This window comes from Anser brachyrhynchus, assembly GCF_964034855.1.
Source record: "Anser brachyrhynchus genome assembly, chromosome: 1".
Classification (NCBI taxonomy): Eukaryota; Metazoa; Chordata; class Aves; order Anseriformes; family Anatidae; genus Anser; species Anser brachyrhynchus.
In genome coordinates, this window is record NC_137694.1 from 202,179,037 (window position 1) to 202,205,218 (window position 26,182).

Genomic DNA, 26,182 nt, shown 5'->3' on the forward strand with positions numbered 1-26,182 from the left:
GAGAAAGAAGGAAAGAGAGAGAAAGAATGAAAGGAAGGAGAGAAAGAAGGAAGGAAAGGAAGGAAGGAAGAGAGAGAGAGGAAGGAGGTAGAAATCAAAACACAAACCACAGTGAGGAGAAATTGAGGGATTTTCTCTTTGCTAGTTTTGGCAGCTTCTCTCTAATTTTATTTTTTTTTAACAAGTTTTCTAAGGTGCCCATCCCTTACCCATCCATATTAGAAAGTTTGTGAATGGCTAGTTTTATCCCAGGCAGCAAGGCACCCAAGATTTAGCTGATCTTAAACTGAGTCTGAAGCCTTTTTGGTAGACTAGTTCCAATACAATTATTTGGGCCTCCCTAGATTGAAAGATCACACAGATCTAAAAATTATATAGGCTTTCTGTTTAGAAACACTATCATTTCATTTATTTATTCCATCATGATCTTAATTGTAGACATTTCTGCTCATTTCAAATAAAATTTGAGACCAAAATGAGCACAGTATTATTCCTTAAGGATTGGGGTCTAGGGAACATCATGCCATATGGAAAATGAAGAAGCAAAATTTGTGTGTGACAAATGTTTTTCAGCCTTCAACATATGGGCAGAAGTGTGCCAATGAAGACAAGAATAGGGAGGCTGAATATTAGAAAAATGAGATTACACTTACTTTTAGCCCTGATTGTAGCACCTAAAAGTCACAGTTCATGGCCAGAGTACTCTTCTGACAAGTTTTTTGCCTACACATGGAGAGGAGTTGCCTAAGCTGTGAAGGTGTATATGGAAGATCTCTGTCTGCAGATGAACTGAGTTTTGGATATGGCCTTAGTATATTCATTGTGTGAACATGCTCTTCATTGTGTATTCATCGTGTTAGACACCTCTGAGTTTCTGGAGCCATATTGTGGCTCTGGAATGTGCAGGACTGGAGAAAGAGGCTGTGGGACAACCCTGTTATTATCCGCTGAGTCTTCTGTCACAGCTTAAGAGGTGACAGCTGGTAGATGAGAACAGGATGTTGTGATTCTGGAAACACAGCACTTAAACTGATTTGCTACCTATGATCAGCAACACTGTGACATGACCAAGAGAAATAACAGAAGAGTTGAGTTTGGAAGGAACTTATGTAGGTCACCTGGTCTAACCTCCTGCTCAAAGCAGGATCCTATTAAATCAGGCTCTCAGGGTCTTTTCCAGGGTGTATTTTGAATATCTCCAAGGATGAATATTTCCTATAATCTTCTGAGCAACCTGTTACAATTTTTGACCACCCTTCTGATGAAAAAATGTTTTTTTGTTTTGTTTTGTTTTCCTAATATCTAAACAGAATTTACCATGTCCCAGCTTGTGTGTTGGATCTTGTCTCCTTGTTCTTTCGCAGTCCCACTCTTCTCAGAGTCTGGCTACACCAGTGAGGCGTATATGAAGATAGCCACGTTCATATGTCATTCTTAGGTATGGCTAATAATAATAACATTGTAATTGTTATTCGTGAATCAGAAATGAAAATAATTTGAAAATATGTTGTTTCAAATGAAATGTTTTTTTATGAAAATACTTAGCTTGCTTTTTATCCTTTGCAAATATTCTGCAAAATGCAATGTAAATTTAGGAACAGTGTTTTTTTTGTTTGTTTTTGTTTTGGTTTTGGTTTGTTTGTTTTTTAATTAAACCCTTAAATTAAAACAGAATCTTCCTTGTCTCCTGAGAGTTTTTAAAAGTATATGTTTGTTTTTGTCTACTTCAGCCAAACTATCTGGTTAATTAAATGTAGCCCATGATGTTCCTTTTTTCCTATTCCAGTTTAAAGCTACTAAAAAGTATAGACACAATGTTTCAGTTGGAAAAAAAAAAAAATATACTACATAATTCCTACCTTTCCCTCTACCTTCGTTGACCAAAACACTACTGAAGAAAATGAGGGACAGGAGATTATACTGAAGTCTGTGCAGTAACAAAACAAGGCCTACAGTATATTTTGCACCATGAGTGCAAAGAAATTCAAATTAGTTCTTCATGCCCTGAAATTCAACACACTGGGAAGCATGCTGTCGAGCAATCAAACATGTTTTGAAAACAGTGTTTTCCTATTCAGATTGTTTCTTAGCTCTGACAGCATGATTATACTACTTCTGAAGATGAGCTGCTAAGCACGATGCATTGCTGTGTGAACCTATTGACACACATGGGTTGCTGATAGCTTGAGGATTTCTGGATCACACTCCATAGCTCAGTGTAAATAGAACCACCAAGGCTTCAAGATAAGCAGAGAATCACAGCCAGCCTTTTCCATCCCAAAGATGTTTAACTTCAACTCCAAGGCTTAACATCAAAAATTTAATGCCCAATGCAAACATTTCAAACTGGTGCAAGAGGGAGGGATATTCACCTGACTGTATGAGGCATTTGCATGCAGTCATCTACATCTGAGGTAGTTTTACTGAAAGCTTTCTTTAAGGTCAAAAGAGAGAAATGGACATTTCAAGGTATGGTTGAGCTCATCCTAGTCTAGTCATCTAAAATATGTAAGAGGAACTGACCCTTGTAGTGCCTTCTTTTCTTCTGTGAATATAAGGGAAACTTATATCAGGATATCAGGAATGGACACCCACACTAAATGGTTTGACTTCTTCCCATGAAAATGCTGACCTCCCAAGCTGATGAATGAGCTAAAACAGTTGTCCCATCATTTAGGTATTTTTTCCCAAACTTTCCTCAGCCTGTTGTTCAATCTCTTATGATTATACCTTTTTGTTTACAATTAATGCTTCCATAGAGCAAAATTAGACCAATGTGCCTGCTTACTGAACATGAGTTTCCACAGTGCCCTTGTTGCCACCTGAAAGTTATCCCATGTTTTGCACTAGTTTATTTACAAAAGATGATGAAAACCTGATTTATGCTATGTGTTCATAACACTGGGCTGAGATGACTGTGGCTGGCCTCCCCTCTTCCTTCATTAATCAGCAACAGATTGTCTAGAATATGCAGCTGCTCAGGTGCTGATCTGGATTCTGCCCAAGCAGCATAGCCTGTTCAATAGCACCATGGCCCTTTGACCTATCAATTGCTAGTACCTTCTTCAGTTGTCTTTTGAAAGCAGCTCAAATACTTAATCTTTTTCTGCTGTGCTCTGGCATTTTATGTGTTGAGCACTTGTGGAGTTATATCTTCTATTTATGTCCCAGTGTTTCAAAAGGAGACTAGCAGTGAAGCCTCTGCTACAAAAGCTTGGAGGTTTGTCTGTTTGTAAAGCTCACTGAAAATTTAATTTGTTTATTGAATGACACTTTCTTCTGGCTCTTGTTTGAACTCAGGGCTGGTTCATGTATACAGTTCCTTCCTATTGTGAATTTGGAATTTGTCTACAGATACAGTAGAGCTTAAATATTGCCTTAAATATAGGACACAATTAAATAAATATACCTGAAGGTTTAATGAAAATAATTGAGCACTTGGGAAGGCTAAAGGCCCTCAAGATACAGGTGGGAATGTGATTCAAGGGAGTCTGGATTCTTGGATTCTGCTTCTGGTTTGCTGATTTGCTGCTTAATCTTTCACATCTGGTGTCAGTAATTAACTTCAGTATAGCCAGTGTCAGTTCACCAGCTGAGATTCACACCTCTGAAAATATTCACAGAAACCCTAGGGGTTAAATTCTTAGGTGGCTCAGAGGTTACTCTTTGAAACACAGAAAATGGAAGACAACCATTTCTCTGTGTTCAGTAGAAATCTGAAGCCAGAAATCCAAGCAGTGATACCCCTGCTGCTGTCCATGTTCTATTTCCCCAAATGTTTTCTCCCTCAAAACGTGAGACACCATTTATATTTAAGAAAAAACAACAAAAACTACTGTCTTGTGCTTCTTTGAAATGACATCTGGTATCGTATTTGGGAACTAAGAAAGAAGAAGAGAAGTACCCTGTGACTAATCTATTCACTAGCATTTAAGGACTCTTCAAGTGTGTTTTAAGAACTTTTAACCAGTAAAAAATAAAGCCATCAGATGCTTGTATCAGTGCTGGCTGTTTTACATGTGTGCATAAGTTAAGGGAATTTATCTGAATTCATTCCAAAGTAACTCATAGCAAGATTTACCTCACCCAGCTGTAGTTTTGTTAGAAGAGCCTCTGCTACTGCTGAACATGTAAAAAAAAGGAGAAAAAAAGAAAAAAGAGGAAGAAAAAAAAAAAAAAGCTCCCTGTAGTGTTTGAATCACTGACCTCAGATGGATTCTCAGATATTACTCTGGTAACAGCAGACATGGAGGGGGCTGAGGTACCCAACAACTTCTTTGCCTCAGTCTTCACTGCCAATCAGGCTTCCACGTATCTTGTTTCCCTGAACCTGTAGATGAGGGCTAGGAAGCAAAGTCCCTCCCACTGTAAGCAAAGAGCAGGTCTGAGATCACCTGATGAAGGTGAACTTGTACAAGTCTATGGGGTCCAATTACATATATCCCAGGGTCCTGAGGAACTGGCTGATGGAGTTGCCAAGCCAGCCACTCTCCACCATGTTTGAAAAGTTATGGAAGTCAGGTGAAATCCCCAGCAACTGAAATATAGGAAACATCACTCCCATTTTTAAAAAGGGTAGAAAGGAAGGCCTGGGGAACTACAGATCTGTGAGACTCATTTCTGTGCCTGGGAAGATCCTTCTGGAAGCAATGTTTAGGCACATGCAAGAGATGGAGGTGATTTGAGACAGCCAATATGGCTTCACCAAGGATAAACCATGCCTGACCAATATAATGTCCTTCTACTTCGGTGTGACTGCATCAGTGGACAAGGCAAGAGCAACCAATATCATCTACCTGGACTTCTGTAAGGCCTTTGACACAGTCCCATGCTACATCCTTGTCTGTAAATTGGAGAGGGATGGATTTGACAGACAGACTATTCAGTGGCTAAGGAATTGACTGTATGGATGCATCCAGAGAGTTCCAGCCAACAGCTCAATGTCCAAGTGGAGATGAGTGATGATCGGGATCCCTCAAGAGTCTATAGAAATCTTAGCTCGGTACTGCTTGAAAATACAGGATTTGCAGTCTTCCCTGAGGAAGTGTCAGCATGTAATTATACTCAACTGGTAATACAGAAGGAATTAATGAACAACTTTCTGACAGAAAGAGCACTTCTTCCTCCTGTTGACCTGCACTTTGAATGGTACACACAAGGGGACATGACTTTGGACACTTGAAAAGTGTAGATGCCCATACACAACGATTCTTCTGACCTTTTTTTTTTATATATATATATATATATATATATATCAGATAGGCAGCCAAACAGAGATATGAAGAGGTGCTTCTCAGTCATTTCTTCCTCTATATGTCCCAAGAAGCAGTTTTTGGGTGACCCTTGTATGTATAAAATTCCAAAGTATTCGCTGACTGATCTCAAAACACTTCAACAGCAGTTGCGTGTCCCATTTCCCATCTGGGAAGACTGAGACACACAGCATCGGTGATTGAGCATGCATTTGGTGGCGGAGGCACTTTCAGCATGCAGAGATGTGAAGCCCTTACCATTTCTTCACTGTAGGCATGTAAGCTGCTCTGTTAGCTGTAACCTGACTCAATGCCAAGTGAAATCAGCACTAAATCCTTCCATTGGCTTCAGTGGTAGCAGATTAGGTCCTTAATGGGTATGTGAATTACAAGAGAGTGAAACATACAGGCTTTGAGGAGTGGTTTTATTGTGTTCTTTTCCAAAGACATTTATTTTATCAGAAAAGCGAAGAATTGGTGGGCTGGGTATTTTAAATATAGCTTTTAGCTTGTCATCGATATGCTTTAAAAGAGAGCTGTGAGCTGAAATTTTTATTCTTCCCTCCTCTAAACCCTTTTTTTTTTTTCTTACAAAGAAAGTTGTAAAGTATACTTGAGTAGAGGTAGTTTGAGTTTTTTTTTTTTTTTTTTCTATATATATATTCTTGGTGTATATGGTTTTGACCATTATTTTTGATTACCTGTTCTGGCATGACCGAGACTTCCTGTAATATTTCTAATATTTCTTCTTCCTCCCTGGGGAAATTTTATGTCTGCTTTTAACATTTGTCCTTTATTTTTATTTTGTGAAAACTGAGGCAGGGAATTAATTTCATATTGTAGCCATATCTATTTCTTTGGTTAATAATACCTTACATTTACAATATCCTAGTCTATAATCTCCTTGGATGACCTTCCTGCCCTCACACATTTCTATTGCTTCTCTTTTCTCCTCTTGTACTACTTTGCTTTTAGTCTTTTTTTGCTGTGTTCCCCTTTCTTTTCTCTACATTTTCTCATCTCTCTCTTCCATAATCTACATTTTATCCCTCACATTTGGTCCCTTCCTAACCTTGATTCCTTTTTACAAAGCATTTTTCCTTCACATTCGCACCCATTTTCCTTTATGCTATATGTACTAAGTAGGTAGTATACACATAAACAACATTCCCTGAGGCAAACATGAATTTTACTTTGAACACCTTCCAATTTCCCTTACTTGCCCCTTCTCTTCGTCATTCTATTTCTTTCAGTTTTGCTCAACGCTTTCAATGCTAACAAAGCTTGCTCTGCTGAAATCGAACACTTGTATTTTTTTCTCCTGTATAGGCTTGTTTTCACCCATGTTAGAAATGTAATTAGATTATTCCTCTATTTCCCATGCTTCATGCATTTGCATTTGCATGCTGTCTTGAGCATCTACTTAAAAAGACATTAATGAAAGTTTCTTTTTGCTTCTATTCTTCTTCTTTATATATATATATAAAACCCCTTCCTTTTTTGCGTTTTGTTCTGTCAGAAGTCTCTCTCTTTTCTCATGGATGCACATTTTTCACTCACTTTGCCTGCTCATGCCATGTGCCCTTTGTCTGTTCTCCACTTTCATTTAGTTGCTCTCTCTGAGAATTTTGCCACTGACTGCAATGCAACCTGTGTTTGAACTCATAAGCCTCTTCTTCTATGTCCATTAGCTTGACCTGTTAACAGTAAGAACCAAAGGTTGCAAGAGCGTGCCTTGTTCCTTTCAGTAAACTTGCTGGGCTCACAAAAAGCACAAAAAGTCTATTCTCTGCTCAGATGAACCCTTGATCACTTCTGCATTCCCCTTTCCATTCCAGTATTTACAATGGATCTAGATAACCACTTCCCCATGAATGTAGTAGAAATTCTCAAGTCTCTCACATTGGATCTGTCCCCCTACCCTGGTGATCCTGAAAGACATATCTGGCTGGGTTAGCCCCATCCCTTTGGCTGAAGATATCCGGGAGATTTTCTTGAGGCTTCATCCCAAGGACATTCTTAAAAGCCACAGCACACAGGGTAAACAACTGTAGGAAGGGTGAACCAGGGCGGGTGCCAGCATGTTGTACTTTAGAGCTTCTACACATCAAAGAGCAGCATAAATGAGACTGAACCTCACGGTGACAGGCAACACAGCTGAGCCAGAGGGTGGCAGGGAATGGCGCCCTGCTGAAGTGACTTGGGAGTATATAGAGCAGGTCCTTATGCTCCAGATGAAGTCTGAAGTCTTATCATCCAGGTTTTGTCTGGACAGGGAAGATAGGGGCAAAATCTAATCTGAAAATGAATTAGACCACCTGGTATTAATTGCATGTTAAGAGTGGTCAGAAAGAGACACTCTTGCAGACTGCCTGGGCATTATATGTTCACAGCCAAAAATCCTACATAGTAACTCCTGTAACTAGACAAGCTGTCAGAGCTTCACCTCAAGGTTACAAATTGTGCGAGACTTTTCTTGCCTTACTGCAGGCTGATTATCAGCTTTTCTACCACCCTGCTGAAAATAAGAAAAATTGCTTATATTCCTAGTTTCTGGTAACGATAAAGCATTTGCCTGGCCTGTTTAGTTCAGATGCCAGCACCCAGCCAGTGCTCCACCCTACCCAGATAAAGTCATTTATTGATGGTATAGCTCTCCCTGAACTGAAAGAAACTCTCTGCCTCAGCCTTGTAAATATTATATACCGCTACAATAAATTAACTCTCAAAGTCATCAGTTTGGATCTCCCAGCACTCAACAAGTCAGCGCCCCATATGCATTTAATTGTCTCCCTAGATATTTTCATTTACAAAATATTACATCTTGCCTTGCTTGCAAATCACAGATTTATTCTCACATAGGTACCTAATCCTCAGACTCCCAAAACATAATCCTGTAGTCTGCCTCTTCCCCCCAAATACTCTGACAGGAAACAAAAGAGAACATAAACCAAAATGTAAAGACAGCCAGGAACCTGTACATTTTAAAACCCCAAATCAGTCCCATCTGTGGCATGGTTGAACACAGCAGTTTAATATAAAATGCATACATAGTACCTATACTTACCACTTACTTGAAAAATGTTGGGTTTTAACAGAAACCCTTATATTTCTTTGAGGATTTAAAACATTTAGGTCTCAAAATTAAAAACAAGTACACAATTATTGGAGTTAATTTGTAATAAAGATATATATTTTTTGAATTTTCTGAAGCATTTTATCTTTCTCAGATCTAATTTAAAAGGAAGGCAAACGGAAGGGAACATTGCAGCCTGGATGGAGTAAAAGCCTTCTTTTTTAGTTTTGATACCTTAATCAGCAGTCTGGGCTTGAGTCTGGTTTCAAATCCATATCACCAGATGTAGCTCTACTGAAATAAACTGAGTTAAATGGTGTCATGCCAGAAGGATATCAGCTTCTCACTGAGACGCTGTGCTTCTTCAAGTCAGAGTAAAACTCGAGAAAAACCAATGAAGTCACAGGATTTATTGTAATTTTATGCAAGCATTTCTAAGGAAAGAATCTGTTTGATTAATCAGTCAAAATCATACAGTTCATCCCTTACCATTCGTTTTAAAGAATTAAGATTTTGCTGACATGAAGGAAGCTTGATTTGTGTTCCCTTTCAGGAAGAAGTCAAGATATTTTACAATTAATTTTCGTAGATCAACAAATCATACAAAACTGTTTTTTTGGCTACAGACATTTTTCATTTTTTCATGAGATCTGAGAGTGGAAATGAGAAAGGAAAATGTATGGGACTCTCACATTTCTTTGCTGAAACTTAATGAAAAAAGCAGATGGGAATTGCTAGCCTTTTTGCTAGAAGGAATAATATTTCTGAGTGCTGTGACTCAGTCGTTGCAGAAAGAGACGTTTGGAAGGTTTTGTTCATTATCTGTTGTCAGGAGATTATTATTGTGCTACTAGGGATTGAAAGGATAAGGTCCTTTGTTTATAGGTTAAAGGAAGTAAGGGTCATTTAACTTTTGCACAATAAAAGAAAAAAACTGTTGTATTGAGTGTATGCTGTTCTACATGCTTGAGAGTCGGATATTTGATTTTGTTCAGGGACAGAATTTCAAGCACAGTATTAGAAAGATATTTAAAGAAAAGTTTAGTTTCCGTTCAGGAACCCAAGTACAAAACATTTTTGGAAAAGCTAAGAACTTGGCATTATCAGAGCAAGGGCAGAGAAGTTGTCCCATAAATAGAAAGTTATGTTATTTAAGAATGTTTCAGCTTCTATTTCTCTCCTTATGTACTGAGAAACAAAGAGATTGCTTTATGTCTAATACATTCTCAATTTTATTTCTTCAAAACTGCCTCCTAGATCTGAAAGTCTCTGATTCTATGCATACATGTGCACATGTGTAGCTTTGTATAGATTCCTGCAAGGTGAAATTGTCGTATGTTTCCAGCATTGGCATCTCTGATGAGCTGAGAGTAGCCGAGATGTTTTCTGATAAACCAGTTTTAATCCACGAAACATGCTAAATAGAATAGAAAATAAATGAAATAGGAAACAATTGTATGGAGGGCTTCTGTCCGGCTGAGTGCAAACAGACTCCTATCTGCACTTTCCAGCAAACATACAGAGGTTAGTGACACCTGGAATCATAGAATTAAAAAAAAAAAAAAAAAAAAAGTAGTACAAAAGGATACAGAGAGAGGAAAAAGACCATTTTTTATACCGTAGAAGGAAACTAGACAAAAGTAATTAAAAATGAGCGGAAAGAGAGACAGAGAGCTAGACTGTGACATCATTATTTATGCTGGTAGAGCAGCTTATTCAACAAATGTTCTTTTCTTTTTGATGCAAAGCAATCTTCTTTTTATTGTAATTTTTACTGCTGTAGCACAGAGGAGGCCTCTTTATGGGCCAGGAGTCACAAGGCGCTTATGCTGTGAGTAATAAAAGATGATTGTTATTTTCTGAAGAGTCCCTTATGATACAGGTAGTCTTGCCACTGTGCTGCTGTACAGCTAGGATGGCAAGCAAGAGTATGCCCTTGGGGATGACTCCCCATCACCAAGTCCCAAATGCTCTTTTCCCAAAACTTTGTGGAGCAGCATCCTGCTACTCCTTAGCCTTCCCCGAGTGAGATGTGGGGCCAGTGGAAGTATTTAGGATCACTGGGGGATTGGGGTTCAGGTCTTTCCACAACTGATCCTTGAGAGTTGCCAAAGGGAGATCCCACAGCATCTCTGGAAAACCAGTTTCAGTGCTTAATAATTTTCACTGTGAATTTTATTTTCTTTATACCTTGCTGGTATTTCCCTTGCCAGAACTTTCACTCGTGCCTCTTCTGCTTTCACTGGGCATCTCTGGAAAGAATCTGGATATCTTATATCTCCTTCTTGAGAAAGCTGAGGACAGCTAGGTAACTGGTAGGTAACTACCCAGTTAGTTAACTACCCAGCTTTCTCTTGAGGCTGAACAAACCCAGATGCTTCAGTTCCCTCCTAAGTGTCTCATGCTTCAGCCATCAAAGTGGTCCTCCATTGGACTTGCTCCAGTTTATCATTTTTTTTTCTGTAATTCTTGGGAGTTAAAAAATTGCAAACGTGATTTCACAAGTGCTAAAGACTTGAGAGTAATCACTCCCCTTGACCTGTTGGCTATGATCATGCTAACGAAGCCCAGATGCTCTTAGGCTTCTTTGCAGCAAGAGCACACTCCTGACTCCTCCAATCACATTTATTTTGAATATAAATTCTTCAATCCCAGATTCTTGATTACTGATTTAATTATAAAAATGTCTCACCTCTTAATTCCTATCATCTAAACTAGTAATTGTCTGGCACAACTTTCTTTTCAAAAAAAAAAAAAAAAAGGTTACCATATCCAACTGAGTGAATGTTACTTGTGTTGATGCTTTGCATGTAATGAACAAATGTATTCACAATACAAGTTCATGACCGTGCCTCTTCCTGGCAGAGTGCTCCACATAACAATACACATCATTTCTAACTATACACAAGTTTATTTACATAGTTTTTCATAAACACTATTTACACAAACACTAAACTGAGAACAAAAGCTGTGATTCATTAACTAATTCATCATGGGGATTCAACAGGATGAAAGATAAACAGAACTGAGATGTCATTAGGCCTGTTTTAGGTCATCCCTAAATATGGCTTTTTGTGACTCAGAAGTCCATGACAACACTCCAAAGAGATACCATCTACCTGTAAGACACAACATGCAGAGAGACATGGAATACAGTATTGTAGGGATTGTAGAAGTCTGTGGTACCTGTATCCTACAGGCATAACAAATGTCAAGTTTTCTAACAGGGGACTTCTGAGGAAGTTGGGAAGGAAGCCAAAAAAAATACCTGAAAATGTGAAAATACCTGAAAATAACACCTGAGTGTTACAGCACTGGAGGAGCAGAATGAGGGAATCAGAACACTGCATGTTAATAAACAGTGGAGGCTGATAGTGGAGTTTAGCAAAATGGAGGCAGATGTTTAAATATGAAACAGATAATGGTGGATTGTGAGGGCTTTGCAATGTAGCCTTTGTTTGACAGCAGCAAAGAGGCAGCTGGAAGAACGATTTTATAAGAGATGTGTCATGGACAAAGTAGAAATTGCTTCTGTGGCAAGTTTGACATAAAGATATCAAGGCAAGGTCATATCTGTTATGGTTGGATGAAAGACTGTGTTGAAACCTGATGGATAACAGCTTGGATTCAGGCATCTGTTAGCTACCTGCAGATGTTTTTCTGGAGCTGGCAACTGAGCAGCTGAACAATTAGCCAGAGAGCAGCTACCTGCTTCTGGTGCCAGAGTGGTCTCTTCCAGACTCTGAGCCAGACCATCACATAGACGAGCCCACTCATCTACATCAGCATGGGCACGAGCACACTCTGGAGCTGGAGAGGTTGCTGTGGGTGGAACTCCACTGAGCAATACTGCTATACTCAGAAACCAAGTTTGTGCTCTGCTGTTCAGGCTGCACCATTTGTGGAATGAATTTCACTTAATGCTGAGGACAGTCAAACCCCATGATGTGTTTGATGTGTTATAAGATGACAGCATACAATATGTGGAGTATTAAAATAAATAAATACATAATGTTAAACTGATCATTAAAAAAAAAAAAAAGAAAAGAAAAAGAAACTAGAAACAGAATAAACCTGTACAATGACTTTGCATTAAAAAAAAAAAAAAAAACTAAAGCACTTTACCTTCTGAAAGGAAAAGTGAAGGAGATTTCCTTTGAGAATTTTGATTTTTGGAATCAACAGTCAGTGGAAGGAGCTGAACCAAGAACGAATAGTTTAGCTACTGAAAAGAGTAGGGAGTTTTGATAAAGTAGTTACAATAAATAAAGGAACTTGGGAGAGCAGCCATTTTAAGTCATAAAAGAAAAAGAATAGGAGAAATCGTAAGATTTAATAACCCTTAAATGAATGGCATAAAGCCTCCTTGGAATGCCAAAGACCTGAATGACCCTATTATGAACAAGCAAAAATACGAATTTACCTGAACTAACAGAAACTGGATGAAATTGTATTACAAGAAATACACCGAGAAACCAAAGGCTGTTAAACTAAAATTGAGGCGGAAAAATCACTTAGTGCACATTTTTTTCAAATAAAACCCTAAATCTAAAGCAGACGGCAATTTTAGTGAAGAAAATATTTATTTTATGTTATAGGATATGCCAGAGATCCTGAAATATGCAAGGTCAGAAAGTAGTAACTGGTACGATACATACTAAAAGCAGTACTTCTGGAAAGAATCCCTTGAGAAATGATTTGTATGGATTTTGTCCAGCTGGTGGAAAAAGCTTAAAAAGTAGATGTTTTAGAAACATTGCTATGCAGATGGTGGTGTTTTAGACCCATTCTGAACTGCTGTCCTGATTTAGGCAAAACTCTCGCTAAAATTGATCAGTGAATGGATTACTTGAAAAAATAACCCTCTTACTTTAGTCCTGGCTGAGCATTTCTTTCCTGCTTTCTTTCTCACTGATGTGTTGTTTACAGGATAATGATACTCCTAGATTTGTCTTAAATCGGACTTTTCATGTAAAGAAACTAACTGATTGTTCACTATAACAGTGATAGAACGGAAGATTTTCAGTGTCTATTGCAGCTGAACATGATAGAAATGGCTAAGGTTGGAGAGTTGCCCAGGTTTCCTGCTGTTTTGTGTGCACCATTCAGTATGGCATTAAAACTTCTCTACTGCTGTGATAAATTCACAGTCTGAGGCATTCAAAGTACCAGGAACACTGTATGACGTAGAGCCTGAGGGCTGGGCTGAATGTAGCCATTCTACTAATTGTGGGATAGCCCCAGTGCAATCAGTATGTATTTGAGGAACATAAAAGTTACCAGTTTATGTGATTTGGAGTGAAGGTAAGTGGAAACGAATCTATTCATAATAATTTCAATTGAAAAATAAAGAGGGAGGGAAATTAAAATCCTGAATAATTTCATTTTGACATTTTTAAGTGTCTAATATGAAGTGAAATACTTTAGGGTGGAAACATGACAATGTTACTTTCAACATTTCTTAGGGAAAATCTATCGATTCTTTGGTACCAAAACAATGTTTTTTAGTTTAAAGATTGAAATGTTTTTTGAAATATAAAGAAAATGAAATAATAAGATTGATATTAGATTACATGATTATTTTTTAATAAAATGAAAATCATACTTTTTTTAACATTTTTTAAATTAAAATCTCAGCTCTACCTGAATCAGTTTTGTTTGTTTGTTTGTTTGTTTTCTTTGCTTTTTTTTTTTTTCATATTGCTGTATTGACCTCAAAATTCAACTTTAATTATGAGTTAGAACAGAAAAATGTGAAAATCTGGAGTTAAAATGTGTCAGCATGTTGGATTCAACAATCCACTGATATGTTGGAGAGATCCATCACAACTTCAAACTATAAATATTACTGAAGAAAAGGATAAGAAATGTGTGAAGAAGGTGACTGTCTTTCCTACATTATAGACAGGGAAAGTGAGACATAAGGTAGCCCAAAGTCAACTAGTTGGTCAGTCAGGAACACAACTCAGTTCTTTGGCCAGCAATATTATTCAGTTGATCTTAGTAACTGGAATGGGAAACTAAATGAACAAAACCAAAAAAAACAGACTTTTTTTTTTTTTTTTCTCTATTGGATATGCAGTTCTTTGGATATTTACAGAGGACAATAGGAACTTGCTAATCTGCTGAAAAGAAAAACAATTGCCACATACCTTCCCAAAACATCTTCAATTATCAGAGGGGTTTGGAGGATTAAAAAAATCCCCAGATAAATACACCTTTTTTTCTCCTTTCTTAGAAACAATTCTTCTAAAATAATGTCATGGAGGACGGTTGGAAGGTTAGTCCTTTTCTCAGACAGACTGCCTTTGGTGTATGCCTCCATGATAAGATATCACATTTAACTCTGAGTGCTCTGCACAATGCTGTAAAAAAGCAAATACATTCTCAATCGTGGCAAAGCTAACTGGCACAAAGGAAGCACATACTAATCTCTTTGTATTGCTCCTGGCTTTCAGGTGGCCCTGTGCCACCCTGGATATCACAGAATCACAGGATCGTCTAGATTGGAAGAGACCTCCAAGATAATCTAGTCCAACCTCTGTCCTAACACTAACAAGACCTCCACTAAACCATATCACTAAGCTCTACATCTAAATGTCTTTTAAAGACCTCCAGGGATGGCGACTCTACCACCTCCCTGGGCAGCCCGTTCCAATGCCTAACAACCCTTTCAGTAAAGAAGTTCTTCCTAATATCCAACCTAAACCTCCCCTGGCGCAACTTTAGCCCATTCCCTCTCGTCCTGTCACCAGGCACGTGGGAGAATAGACCAATCCCCACCTCTCTACAGCCTCCTTTAAGGTACCTATAGAGAGCGATGAGGTCGCCCCTGAGCCTCCTCTTCTCCAGGCTAAACAAGCCCAGCTCCCTCAGCCGCTCCTCGTAAGACTTGTTCTCCAGACCCCTCACCAGTTTTGTCGCCCTTCTCTGGACTCTCTCGAGCACGTCCATGTCCTTCCTGTAGCGAGGGGCCCAAAACTGAACACAGTACTCGAGGTGCGGCCTCACCAGAGCCGAGTACAGGGGGACAATCACCTCCCTAGACCTGCTGGCCACACTGCTTCTTATACAGGCCAGGATGCTGTTGGCCTTCTTGGCCACCTGAGCACACTGCTGGCTCATATTCAGCTGACTATCAACCAGTACTCCCAGGTCCTTCTCGGCCAGGCAGATTTCCAGCCACTCATCTCCCAGCCTGTAGCTCTGCTTGGGGTTGTTGCGCCCCAGGTGCAGGACCCGGCACTTGGCCTTGTTGAACTTCATACAGTTGGCCTCAGCCCATCAGTCCAGCCTATCCAGATCCTCCTGCAGAGCCTTCCTTCCCTCGAGCAGATCGACACACGCACCTAACTTGGTGTCATCTGCAAACTTACTGAGGGTGCACTCGATCCCCTCATCCAGGTCATCGATAAAGATATTAAAGAGGACTGGCCCCAGCACTGAGCCCTGGGGGACTCCACTAGTAACCGGCCTCCAACTGGATTTAGCTCCATTCACCACTACTCTTTGGGCCCAGCCATCCAGCCAGTTTTTAACCCAACAAAGCGTACGCCAGTCCAAGCCATGAGCAGCCAGTTTCTTGAGGAGAATGCTGTGGGAAACGGTGTCAAAAGCCTTACTGAGGTCAAGGTAGATCACATCCACAGCCTTCCCCTCATCCACCAAGCGCATCACTTGGTCATAGAAGGAGATCAGGTTCGTCAAGCAGGACCTACCTTTCATAAACCCATGCTGACTGGGCCTGATCGCCTGGTTGCCCTGCAAGTGCCGCGTGATGACATTCAAGATAATCTGCTCCATGAGCTTCCCTGGCACTGAGGTCAAGCTAACAGGCCTATAGTTCCCCGGCTCTACCCTCCGGCCCTTCTTGTAGATGGGCGTCACGTTTGCTAGCCGCCAGTCGACTGGGACCTCCCCTGATAGCCAGGACCGCCGATAAATGATGGAAAGTGGCTTTGCCAGCTCCTCCGCCGGTTCACTCAGTACCCTCGAGTGGATCCCATCCAGCCCCATCGACTTGCGTACATCCAAGTGCTGTAGCAGGTCGCCAACCATTTCCTCATGGATAGTGAGGGCCACATCCTGTTCCCCATCCCCTTCCACCAGCTCAGGGTACCAGGTATCCAGAGAACAACCGGTCTTGCTGCTAAAGACTGAGGCAAAGAAAGCATTGAGCACCTCAGCCTTTTCCTCATCTTTTGTAACTAAGTTTCCCCCCGCATCCAGTAAAGGATGGAGATTCTCCTTAGTCCTCCTTTTGGTGTTGATGTATTTGTAAAAACGTTTTTTTTTATCTTTAACGGCAGTAGCCAGATTGAGCTCCAGATGAGCTTTGGCCTTTCTAATTTTGTCCCTGCACAGCCTCGCAACATCCTTAAAGTCCTCTTGGGTAGGTGCTTGGGCAGCACAGGAAGCTGTATGTAACTATCAGGGCAGGAATACTCCCTCCATATAGGTCTGCACAAGCCTCAACTTGGCAAGGGAGATATGCCAGTAGTCTGTATAATCAAGAGGGTCAAGGAGCAAGCCAGAAGGGAATCATTATTTACTGTCTTTTCCATTACAAGAACTAAGGGGAAGTGAAAAGGCACTAGAAAGTAGAAGGTTTGGAAAATCAAAATAATGTGGTACTTCACATGACTTGTGAAACTCAGAATATGGTGCAGCATGATAAAAATGCAGGCTTGAAGAAACATTTTGTATCCTTCTGTTTTGACCACTAGTAGAGATAGGTATTGAGCTAATAAGCCTTTTCCTGATTTACAGGTGTTCTTTCAACTTTATGGTCTTTGCTGATGGAAAGAATCAGACACCAACAACAAAACATCTCATAAGGATAGAGGCATGATGAACAAATAAATGCCACCCAAAGCAAATTAAAAATGAATATAAGAAATATTTTTCTCACAGGCACAGACTGTGCAGTTCGTGTCAAAGTAAGCAGTTGAGACAAATAATTTCATCTCAAAAATAGTTTAGAGATATACATGGATAACAAGAATAACCAAAGCTAAAAATTCTGTTAAATCTTGCTATTCAGGATTTAAAATAACCGAAAGCAATTAGACTTGACCCAAACTGACGTGGGCCTGATTATCCCATCTTGTACATACAGTGCAGGTTACTTAAAGCCTCCTCTCGATTTTCTGGTATTGATTAGATCTGGTTAGTAACAGGGAATGGGACTGGCTGGGTCAGTATGATGATTTCTTTGTTTCTATAAGCACATTTCTGACACAGTGCGTGCCTGAAGAAGCTGAATGGAAAGGAACTGAAATGAAAAGGAGCAGAAAGGATGGATTGAATTATAAATGATTCTTTAAAATATGAAGAAACAATAGCAATTGATGGCATTTTCTATTACCTTATTGTAGCTCATTAGATACTAGCAATACTGGAAACAGGTTGGAGGAGATTAGAGCAAGACTCATTTCCTGACAGAGTTACAGACTTGGGGCCTTCCCTCAGTAGGCTGTATGAGACTTACCTTACCAGTTAAATGAGACTCTGTGGACTCAAATATTTTATTTGTCTTTCTTCACTTGAAGGAGTTCACTTAAAATGAATCTCAACTTTTTTTTTTTTTTTTGACAAAAGTATCAAGAAATTGTTGGCTGTCTCTAGTTCCTTTAGTGCTTCCTTTTTTTCAGAGATCCACAACAGTTCATCAGGTCTTATAAATGAACATACCTGACATTTACAGTGCCTGCCTACTCATGTAAGTTGTTAACAGAAAGATTATCATAGATAATCTTTCAGATTATGTTTTCAGATTTTGAATAGAAGTTCCACATCCATCAATCCTCCTTGTCAAAAGAAACCTCCAGTAGCAAAACCAGCTACCTTCCTAAACCACTGGCAACAGGAGAAGTGTCTTGGTACTGACATCTGTCTTCTTTATGGACAGTCCTTCAGCCTGTAATATTGACCCTCCATGTTGCTTAAATTGCACTGACAGGATGTGGATCAGCTCTGGTACAGAAGGGAGGTGGAAAGGGCACCTTGGCAGAGCTGTCACCCAATTGAAGCCTGGATTTTGTGTTCAGAAGGAAATTACAGTTTTTCATTAAGAAACAACTTTCAAAATGGCTTAAAATGAAAATAAGGTTGAAGAACATTCTTAACGAAACCTGTCAGATTTCTCCTGTATTCTGTGTCTCATCTGATAAGAACATGAAATTGACTATATCAGGTTGCATTAAAGATCCATTTGACTCAATATCATGTTACTTTAAGTGGCCATGATGGATATGTAGAGAAGAGTTTAAGATTATGGCCATATAAGATTATATTGTGACACTGACATAATGTTTTATTTTGTGGATGACATTCCCTAAAAAAAAAAAAAAAAACTTTTTTTTTTTGTATAAAGAAAAGCTTTGATTGGAAAAGAATGAAAAACTATAGCTAAACTGATCATAAGAATTTGATTAGGAAATGTCTTACTAAAAATATGACCTAGTCTTTTATAAACATTATTCTTAGTGAATCCCCCCCCCCCTTTTTTTTTTTTACTTTTTTATCTTTTTATCTCTTTTTTTTTTTTTCCCTTTTGGAACTAACCCAGTTTTTAAATCACTGTCAAAGAGGTGATGGTTTGTAAAAGAATCACTACAGTATATTATAAATCAATTCAGGCCTTCTGTAACTGATGAGAATAAGTAATGCTACATCAGTATCATGTCACTATTGAAGTCGTTAACCCAATATAGATCTTTCTCAAGCATGTTGTTTCCTGTGATTGCAATGGAATTAAAAGTCTGAGCTTTTGATGATGGTTGATGCTCTTTCTTCTTATATCCAGGCATCCCTCATTAAAAGCTTGAGGCCACAGCTCTGTAACATGCTGGTGAGGAATTTAAGTGTATTTCTATTCAGCAAAGAATTGAAACATATGTTTTCCTGGGGTCAAAAGAGGGTAAGTGCACGCTTAAATATTTACTTTGTAGGGACACTTAAACATGAATTTAAAGTTAATTTTGAGCTTAGCAACTTTGTCCCATTTAATATGAATGAAATTGCAGGAGAAACATTCTAACTATGAAATTAACGTGTAAAATCTGTTTACACATACTGCTCCCTCCGGTGGCACCAATGTGCATCAGTTCTGTAATGCTTGATTCTGTTGGTTGATGAAATTAATTTTGAGAATCAAAACCAACAACGACAGGCTTCAGAAGTGCTGAAAACCACCATTTTGGTGGTTTTAAAAGAATCTTTTGATTTTTCATTTCGAAATGTCTTACAGGAATGAAAGCAAAACATGAATGTTTTGATTAGACCCAAAAAATTCTTTGAAATATTGTGTCACAGAAATTTTTGATTTTTTTTTAAATTTAATTTCAATCTGTTTCTAAAAGGAAAGAAAAAAAATCAGAATTTTGAAATCTGAAAAAAAAAAATAATGTCCTTGTTAATCTCCATTAAAGATGTCAGAACAGAACAGGGAGTAAAGGGAAAATATTATTTTTAAAAAGCTATAAAGGTTTGAGAAGGAATATACTTTCCCAACTATTTTGTTTCATACTAGAGGAAATACGATACCTTAATATTAAACTTCAATTTGCTTTTTTGAGTGAAAGAAATCTTAATTTCTTTCCTTAAAAATTGTGATGAGTTACAAAAATTAGAAAATGATTTCTATTAATACAAATAAAATATAAAATAAAAAAGATCAGTTTTAAAGCTGTAACCTTTACAGACTGCCATAAAAAAGTGCGTAAAAATCTCAACTTTATTAAAAGAAACTCTTGGAGAAAAGAATCAATACCAGTATTTCCAGCCATTTCTAAAATGATAAAGAAAACACAAAAGCCTCAAAGGGAACTGAAGTTGTGCTTGCCTGTACTATTATTTTATACATTCAGGGGAAAAAAATCTTTCCCTTAGAGACCTTTTAACCTAAAGGATACAGACAAAGAGGAACATATGAAACCTAACCCCACAGAAGGAAGGAAACATTGACTTCTGATTTTATATTTTATTAATGTGGTTATTAGATATATGCATTGTAGCATTGCCTCAAATTACCTATCAAGTCCTGACTACATTACAGTTAGTATAGTCTGATCTTGATTAAAGATAAGATGCTGTACAAGAATGTACAAAGCTATGTCTCTGCAGTACAGTGGTTCAAAATTTTGTCCTAATAAATCCCTCCTGAGTTTCCTCCATGTTTCCTTCCTTCCTTCCTTCCTTCCTTCCTTCCTTCCTTCCTTCCTTCCTTCCTTCCTTCCTTCCTTCCTTCCTTCCTTCCTTCCTTCCTTCCTTCCTTCCTTCCTTCCTTCCTTCCTTCCTTCCTTCCTTCCTTCCTTCCTTCCTTCCTTCCTTCCTTCCTTCCTTTCTTTTTCTTTTTCTTTTTTCTTTCTTTTTCTTTCTTTCTTTCTTTCTTTCTTTCTTTCTTTCTTTCTTTCTTTCTTTCTTTCTTTCTTTCTTTCTTTCTTTCTTTCTTTCTTTCTTTCTTTCTTTCTTTCTTTCTTTCTTATTTTTCTTTCTTTCTTTCTCTCTTTCTCTTTCTCTCTTTCTCTCTCTCTTTCCTTCTTCTTTCTCTCTCTCTTTCTCTCTTTTCTTTCCAACAAGATCCTGTTGGACTATCTAGGGAAAATGTCCACTGTCAAGTTATTTAAAGATGAACCAGAATAAAAAATAAATAAAAAAAAGGGGAGGGAGGGCAGGGGACATATCTTTTATTCTACTAAATTAGGGGAATTAAAGACACATTTTACTTGCTGATCTGAGCTCATATGCATACCCATATGAGTGTTCTAGCAAAGGAAAACTAGAGCTATGAGGAGGTAATACTAGTAAAGACAAGACAGCCTCGCATTCATTAAAATATTGAAAGAATCCAAAGGGGAAAAAAAAAAATCGAACCAACTCCTGTTCAGATGGTGCTTGTGCTAAATGGAACAGAGACTGTATCTGTGCATATTAAAAATGAGCCTAACCACATTTGGAAGCAGACTTCCAGACCAAGTTCAGGATCCTTAGTATCACTCATATGTCTCTACATCCACTACTCACATTAATGCTAGTTAACACTGGTCAAACACGTCTACCCTATATGGTGTTGCGAGCATGTTATTGCAGTACAGTATAGTGCCCAAGTCTTTTTTTTTTCTTTTTTCTTTTTTTTTTTTTCCTGCCAGAGCATGTTATCATGTTATGGCTATAATTCTGTCACTTGGAGATCATCTCCCATTGGCTTTTGAACACTGGCTTTTGAAAGCTGCATAAAACAAGGCTATAAAAGGCACTGATTAATAATCTAGTCTAGTTTCATTCTTGGCATTAATCTTCCCTAATTCTTATCTTAAACAGCTGACTTTGTTTTGGTCATGACACGTTGGAAGGAAATTAAATCCCATTGTTTTATCCATCTGAGGGCTAATATAGCAGTGGAGTTTATGACACAATACACATTTACATTTGCACTGGAGCAAATTCCACCTCAATCCCAAGTCCTGAAATTCCATCATAGCTAGAGCTACCCAACTGAGCCAGAACCTTGAATCTCTAAAGCTGTATGTTTTGGAGAGTTTATTATTGAAATGTGTATATTTGATAAAAAATGAGGAAGACTAAACTGGCTATACTGAAACAGGTAAAGAATTTACTTTTACAGGATTGTTTTCCCTTTTTTTTTTTTTTTTTTTTTTCTTCAAGGAAGTTATTAGAACTTTCACCTAAAATTTAAAGACTTGCTGCTGATGCATTATTTTAAGAGACTCTTTTTGATGTGCAACTGATTTGTAAAGTATGAAAGGAACAAGCATACAAAGTTAAAGAGGAGACCAAGACCAAAATTCTAATAGTTCCATAGAGAAAGTCTATGGTTGGGAGTTATTTCAAAATTTTAATTCACCTAACTAGCTAGAACTGTGTTGATTTTGGTGGTCCACAAGCTGAATACTTCCAATAAGTGAATAACAATCCTCAGTTGGGGGGAGCTAGATTGATGAATCTTTCTAGACTGTGGAAATCACAGTATTTGGGGGGGGGGGGGGGGGGGGGGGGGGGGGGGGTGAGGAACATCAGTTTTCCTTAAGTTCTCTTTTCAAGAAAGTGGATAGATAAAGCTACTCAGATGTTTGCCAGAAAGGAATGTCATGACTTGGTTCCCAGATTTCATGGGCAGTTTTAAAAAATGTTGAAAATACTCATAAAAGAGTTATATGATTTAATTGTCTGATATTTGGGAAGCCTGCCTTCTAAGATGCTTCATCTGTTACCACGGAGGAGTTAAAGACTTCTTCTAATCAAATTCCATAGCTGTCTAAACAAATTTTTGAGATAGAAAGTTCTTATATCTGTAGAAAAAAGAAATAATAGAAATCTGTAATTACGGTAAACAAAGATAAATTTACTCAGAAAAAAAATTGTCCTTGCGCATGATATATAATAGTTAAATATAGACATAATCAATTCTTTAGCACTTCGGTTCTCTAATACAGATTTATATGCTTTGCTTAAAATACTGAAATTTGTGTGTGTTATAGATATATATAGATATAGGCTAGATATAACAATTTCAGGGCAAAACTTCGTATCCGGGGATATGTAAATACCAACTTATTTTAAGATTACTACTGATTTTTGAATCAGCAGGTATTAATTCAGAACTTGATTTTCTGATTATGAAAATCATGATCAGAATGTGACCTTAGAAATCATTACTCTTATTGGGGCAGTTGGACTGATCTAAGATCCACAGGCTCCAAAAGATTTTTTATTTGCATGCTGCATTTAGTATACTGTTCTCTTTGCCAAGCACTCAAAGAATTACATTTTGATTTTGAACTTTTTTAGCTCCATTGCCATATTTTCTGAGATGGTCTTGCTTTGTCTCAGCAGTTTTCCTTTTGTCAATCTGTGAGATTTGTGATGCAAACAATCAATTTTCTGGGCTGTTGCTGTTTTTTACAGGGAGAGGTGTCTGCTGTTGTGGTTACTGAGACTTGAGAACCCATGAAGACTCTCATTTTTTCCCTTTTTGGTGGAAAAATTACTTCTGAGCTGTGTTGCTTTCTTGGATATTTGGGGCTCTGTGCTCTACATGACTGTTGTCAATTAAGTGTCCATCAGTAGGCAGAATCCAGATTCTGAATATAAGTAATTTAAATATACATTAAAGTTGTCACAGGAAAGGGAAGATGTTGACTCTATTCTCAATTCTGCTTTAGGCACTGTGGGTGAGTTTGCATAAACCCCTCAATTCTGTACAATTTGTTTCTTCCCCCATAAAATGGGATTAGGCATATTTCTGTGAATACATTCCATGATTTACTTACAGTTAGTGATGTTTGCTAGCATTGCTGTTATTGTATACTTTCTGGAAAATGCATAGGAGTGCATAAAGACCATGAGATCAGACCAGGGTTTTTACTCATCCAAGCATCCTAACCTCTCTTCTACTCATTATGTTCAGTTGACTGAAGGGCACTATTATGTTGCACTTTGTAATAGTTCAGAAAAGTGGAGAATATAACTGTATTATTATCACATTTAGAAGCCCTAGTTATGGATTTAGTACCAGTACTTTTAATTTACAAAATAAAATGGTTGCTACTCAACAGAAGTTACAAGATAAGGGTAATAAATAAATAAATAAATAAATATTAAAAAAAAAAAAAAAAGAGCTGAGAGAGAGAGGAAATCTAATGAAACAATGAAGCAATTTAATTGATTTTGCTATCCACCTGGTGCTTTGATGTCCCATGGCAGCATAAGAAATAGTCTGTGAATTTTACTTCAGATTGAGATACCTAAATTTAGGATGCATGAAGGTGTCACTGGTGAACTAAATGTCCATGCTCTCATTATAGCAAGAATTGCAAGGGTACCTCAAACAGCTTTTAGCTTCTTGTAGATGACAGGTCTCCCACAGCATAAATACACACACAGGCCATAGCTTACCTTTCACTGACACTGTGACTTGCTGAGATGAATGGAAACACACAGCATGAAGCAGATACTAGGAGACAAAAGTTAAAACTGAAAGATCCAGTGCAGAATCTTGCTATGTTGCCATAAATGGTATCTTTATTAATTCACAATAGGTTTATGATCACTCAGAAATGCTCTTCTCTTACATGCAACAGAAAGTAAATGGAACAATGATATCTTCTGTAGAATACATGACTCAGTTTTGAACTGCCAAAGAGGATTTCTTCCAGACTTTCTGCAAAGCATCATGTACCTCAGACAATTTGCTGCCAGGGCAGTGAAAACTCTACCTTTGGATTTGTTAAGATAAAGGGAATATGTCGTGTTGTCCACTGTTGTAATGTAATGGGCCTGTTAAGTGTTGCAAATTTTCCCCAGAAAGAAAAAAGATTTAAAAAATAAATATAAAGCAAATGAGGGCCTCCTTTATAATTCTCTGTCTACTGTTTTCTATGCTTTTAGGATGTGTATTTTAACAGACCAGAAACAGCCTATTATTAAAGTAAGTTTTACATGCATTTGAACAGATTTTTGGTTGGAATCTGTCATCTTTTATTTTGGCAAATACTTTTCATGTTTTAGGTGTTGTTATGGTTTAGATTATCATACACTGATATTAACCTACATAAAGCTAAGTATTTACTTATAAGTAAGTATACATAATGTTTTTAACATGAAGCTATGGAATGCTGACAGAACTGGAACCTATTGTGCTGCATGTGTTGCATATCTTAAGAAATTTTCCATTCTCTGTGTTTAGACAAAATGGAACCGAGAAAATATCTCATGAGTAAAAAAAAATAAAAAAATAAAAAATGTTTTAGTAGCTTGCCGTTAGTCAGCCAGGATGGGTAAGCCAATAATAAGAATTGAAGTGATTTCCCTAGTGTTTCATCAGTCTCCCACTTCTTCAGCAATCAAAGTTGCCATAGAATACTTGGGAATGGAACAAGATTATGCTTTGAGTTTGCTGATACTCAAAATGCCTGTTAATCATCAGATGGATGTTATTTTTCTGCTCTGGAATTCTAGTTAGAGGTAGAAACCACTAGTGAAAATATTCAGTGAAAGATGGAAAAGAGTCAGTTAAAGAACTTTAAATATCTTCGAAATTAAAGATGACATTTTAATTCCACTGTGGTAGCAAAGTCATAGACCCCATTCTAATATTTCAAAAAACCTTTCAGGACAATGAAAAATGAATAAAACTCTCAAGTAGCAGGATTTGAACCTGTCTATTGCCATTCCTATAATTCTTCTTCATCCTTTAAAAAAAATAAAAAGGGGGGGGGGGGGAAGGAGTGGGAGAGATGGAGATCAAATCTGACTTCAAGAACCTGTCCTTACTTAGATAGCAACAGTGATTTGGGGTAAAGACTGAGGTAGGGAGAGAGTTCAGTAAGAGATGAGAGAATCTGAAGGATCTGTATTTTGATTTTTGGTTATGCTATGTCTCAATGTAATGAAAAATCAGTCAAAAACCTGAGTTAAGTACCTAACTAGTGATGTATCATTGCAGTGCACACTACAGCTGGAAGAGGATCCTATACATTTTCTTCTAAACATTATCATTTCATTCAAGAATGAAATGCAGCCAAACCTTCACAAAACTCATCCGAATATTTATGTTGAAAGTAATACACATCGTTATATAGGTTCCCATACTCCCTTTTTTTAAAACAGTTGCAAATTTTCTGAGCCCAATGAAACCTGAGTTACAGAAACTGTAAAATATATTCTTAATTAGTTGATTTTGATCAGAGTTAACAATGAACATAATGTGTAAAGGGCTGTATAATAAAAGACCTTGCAACCTTGAGAAGCTGTATGTTAATCATTCCAATTATTTCAAAAGCATCTTGAGAATTTTTAAATACAAATGTGATACAGCTGAAAAAAAAGTTAT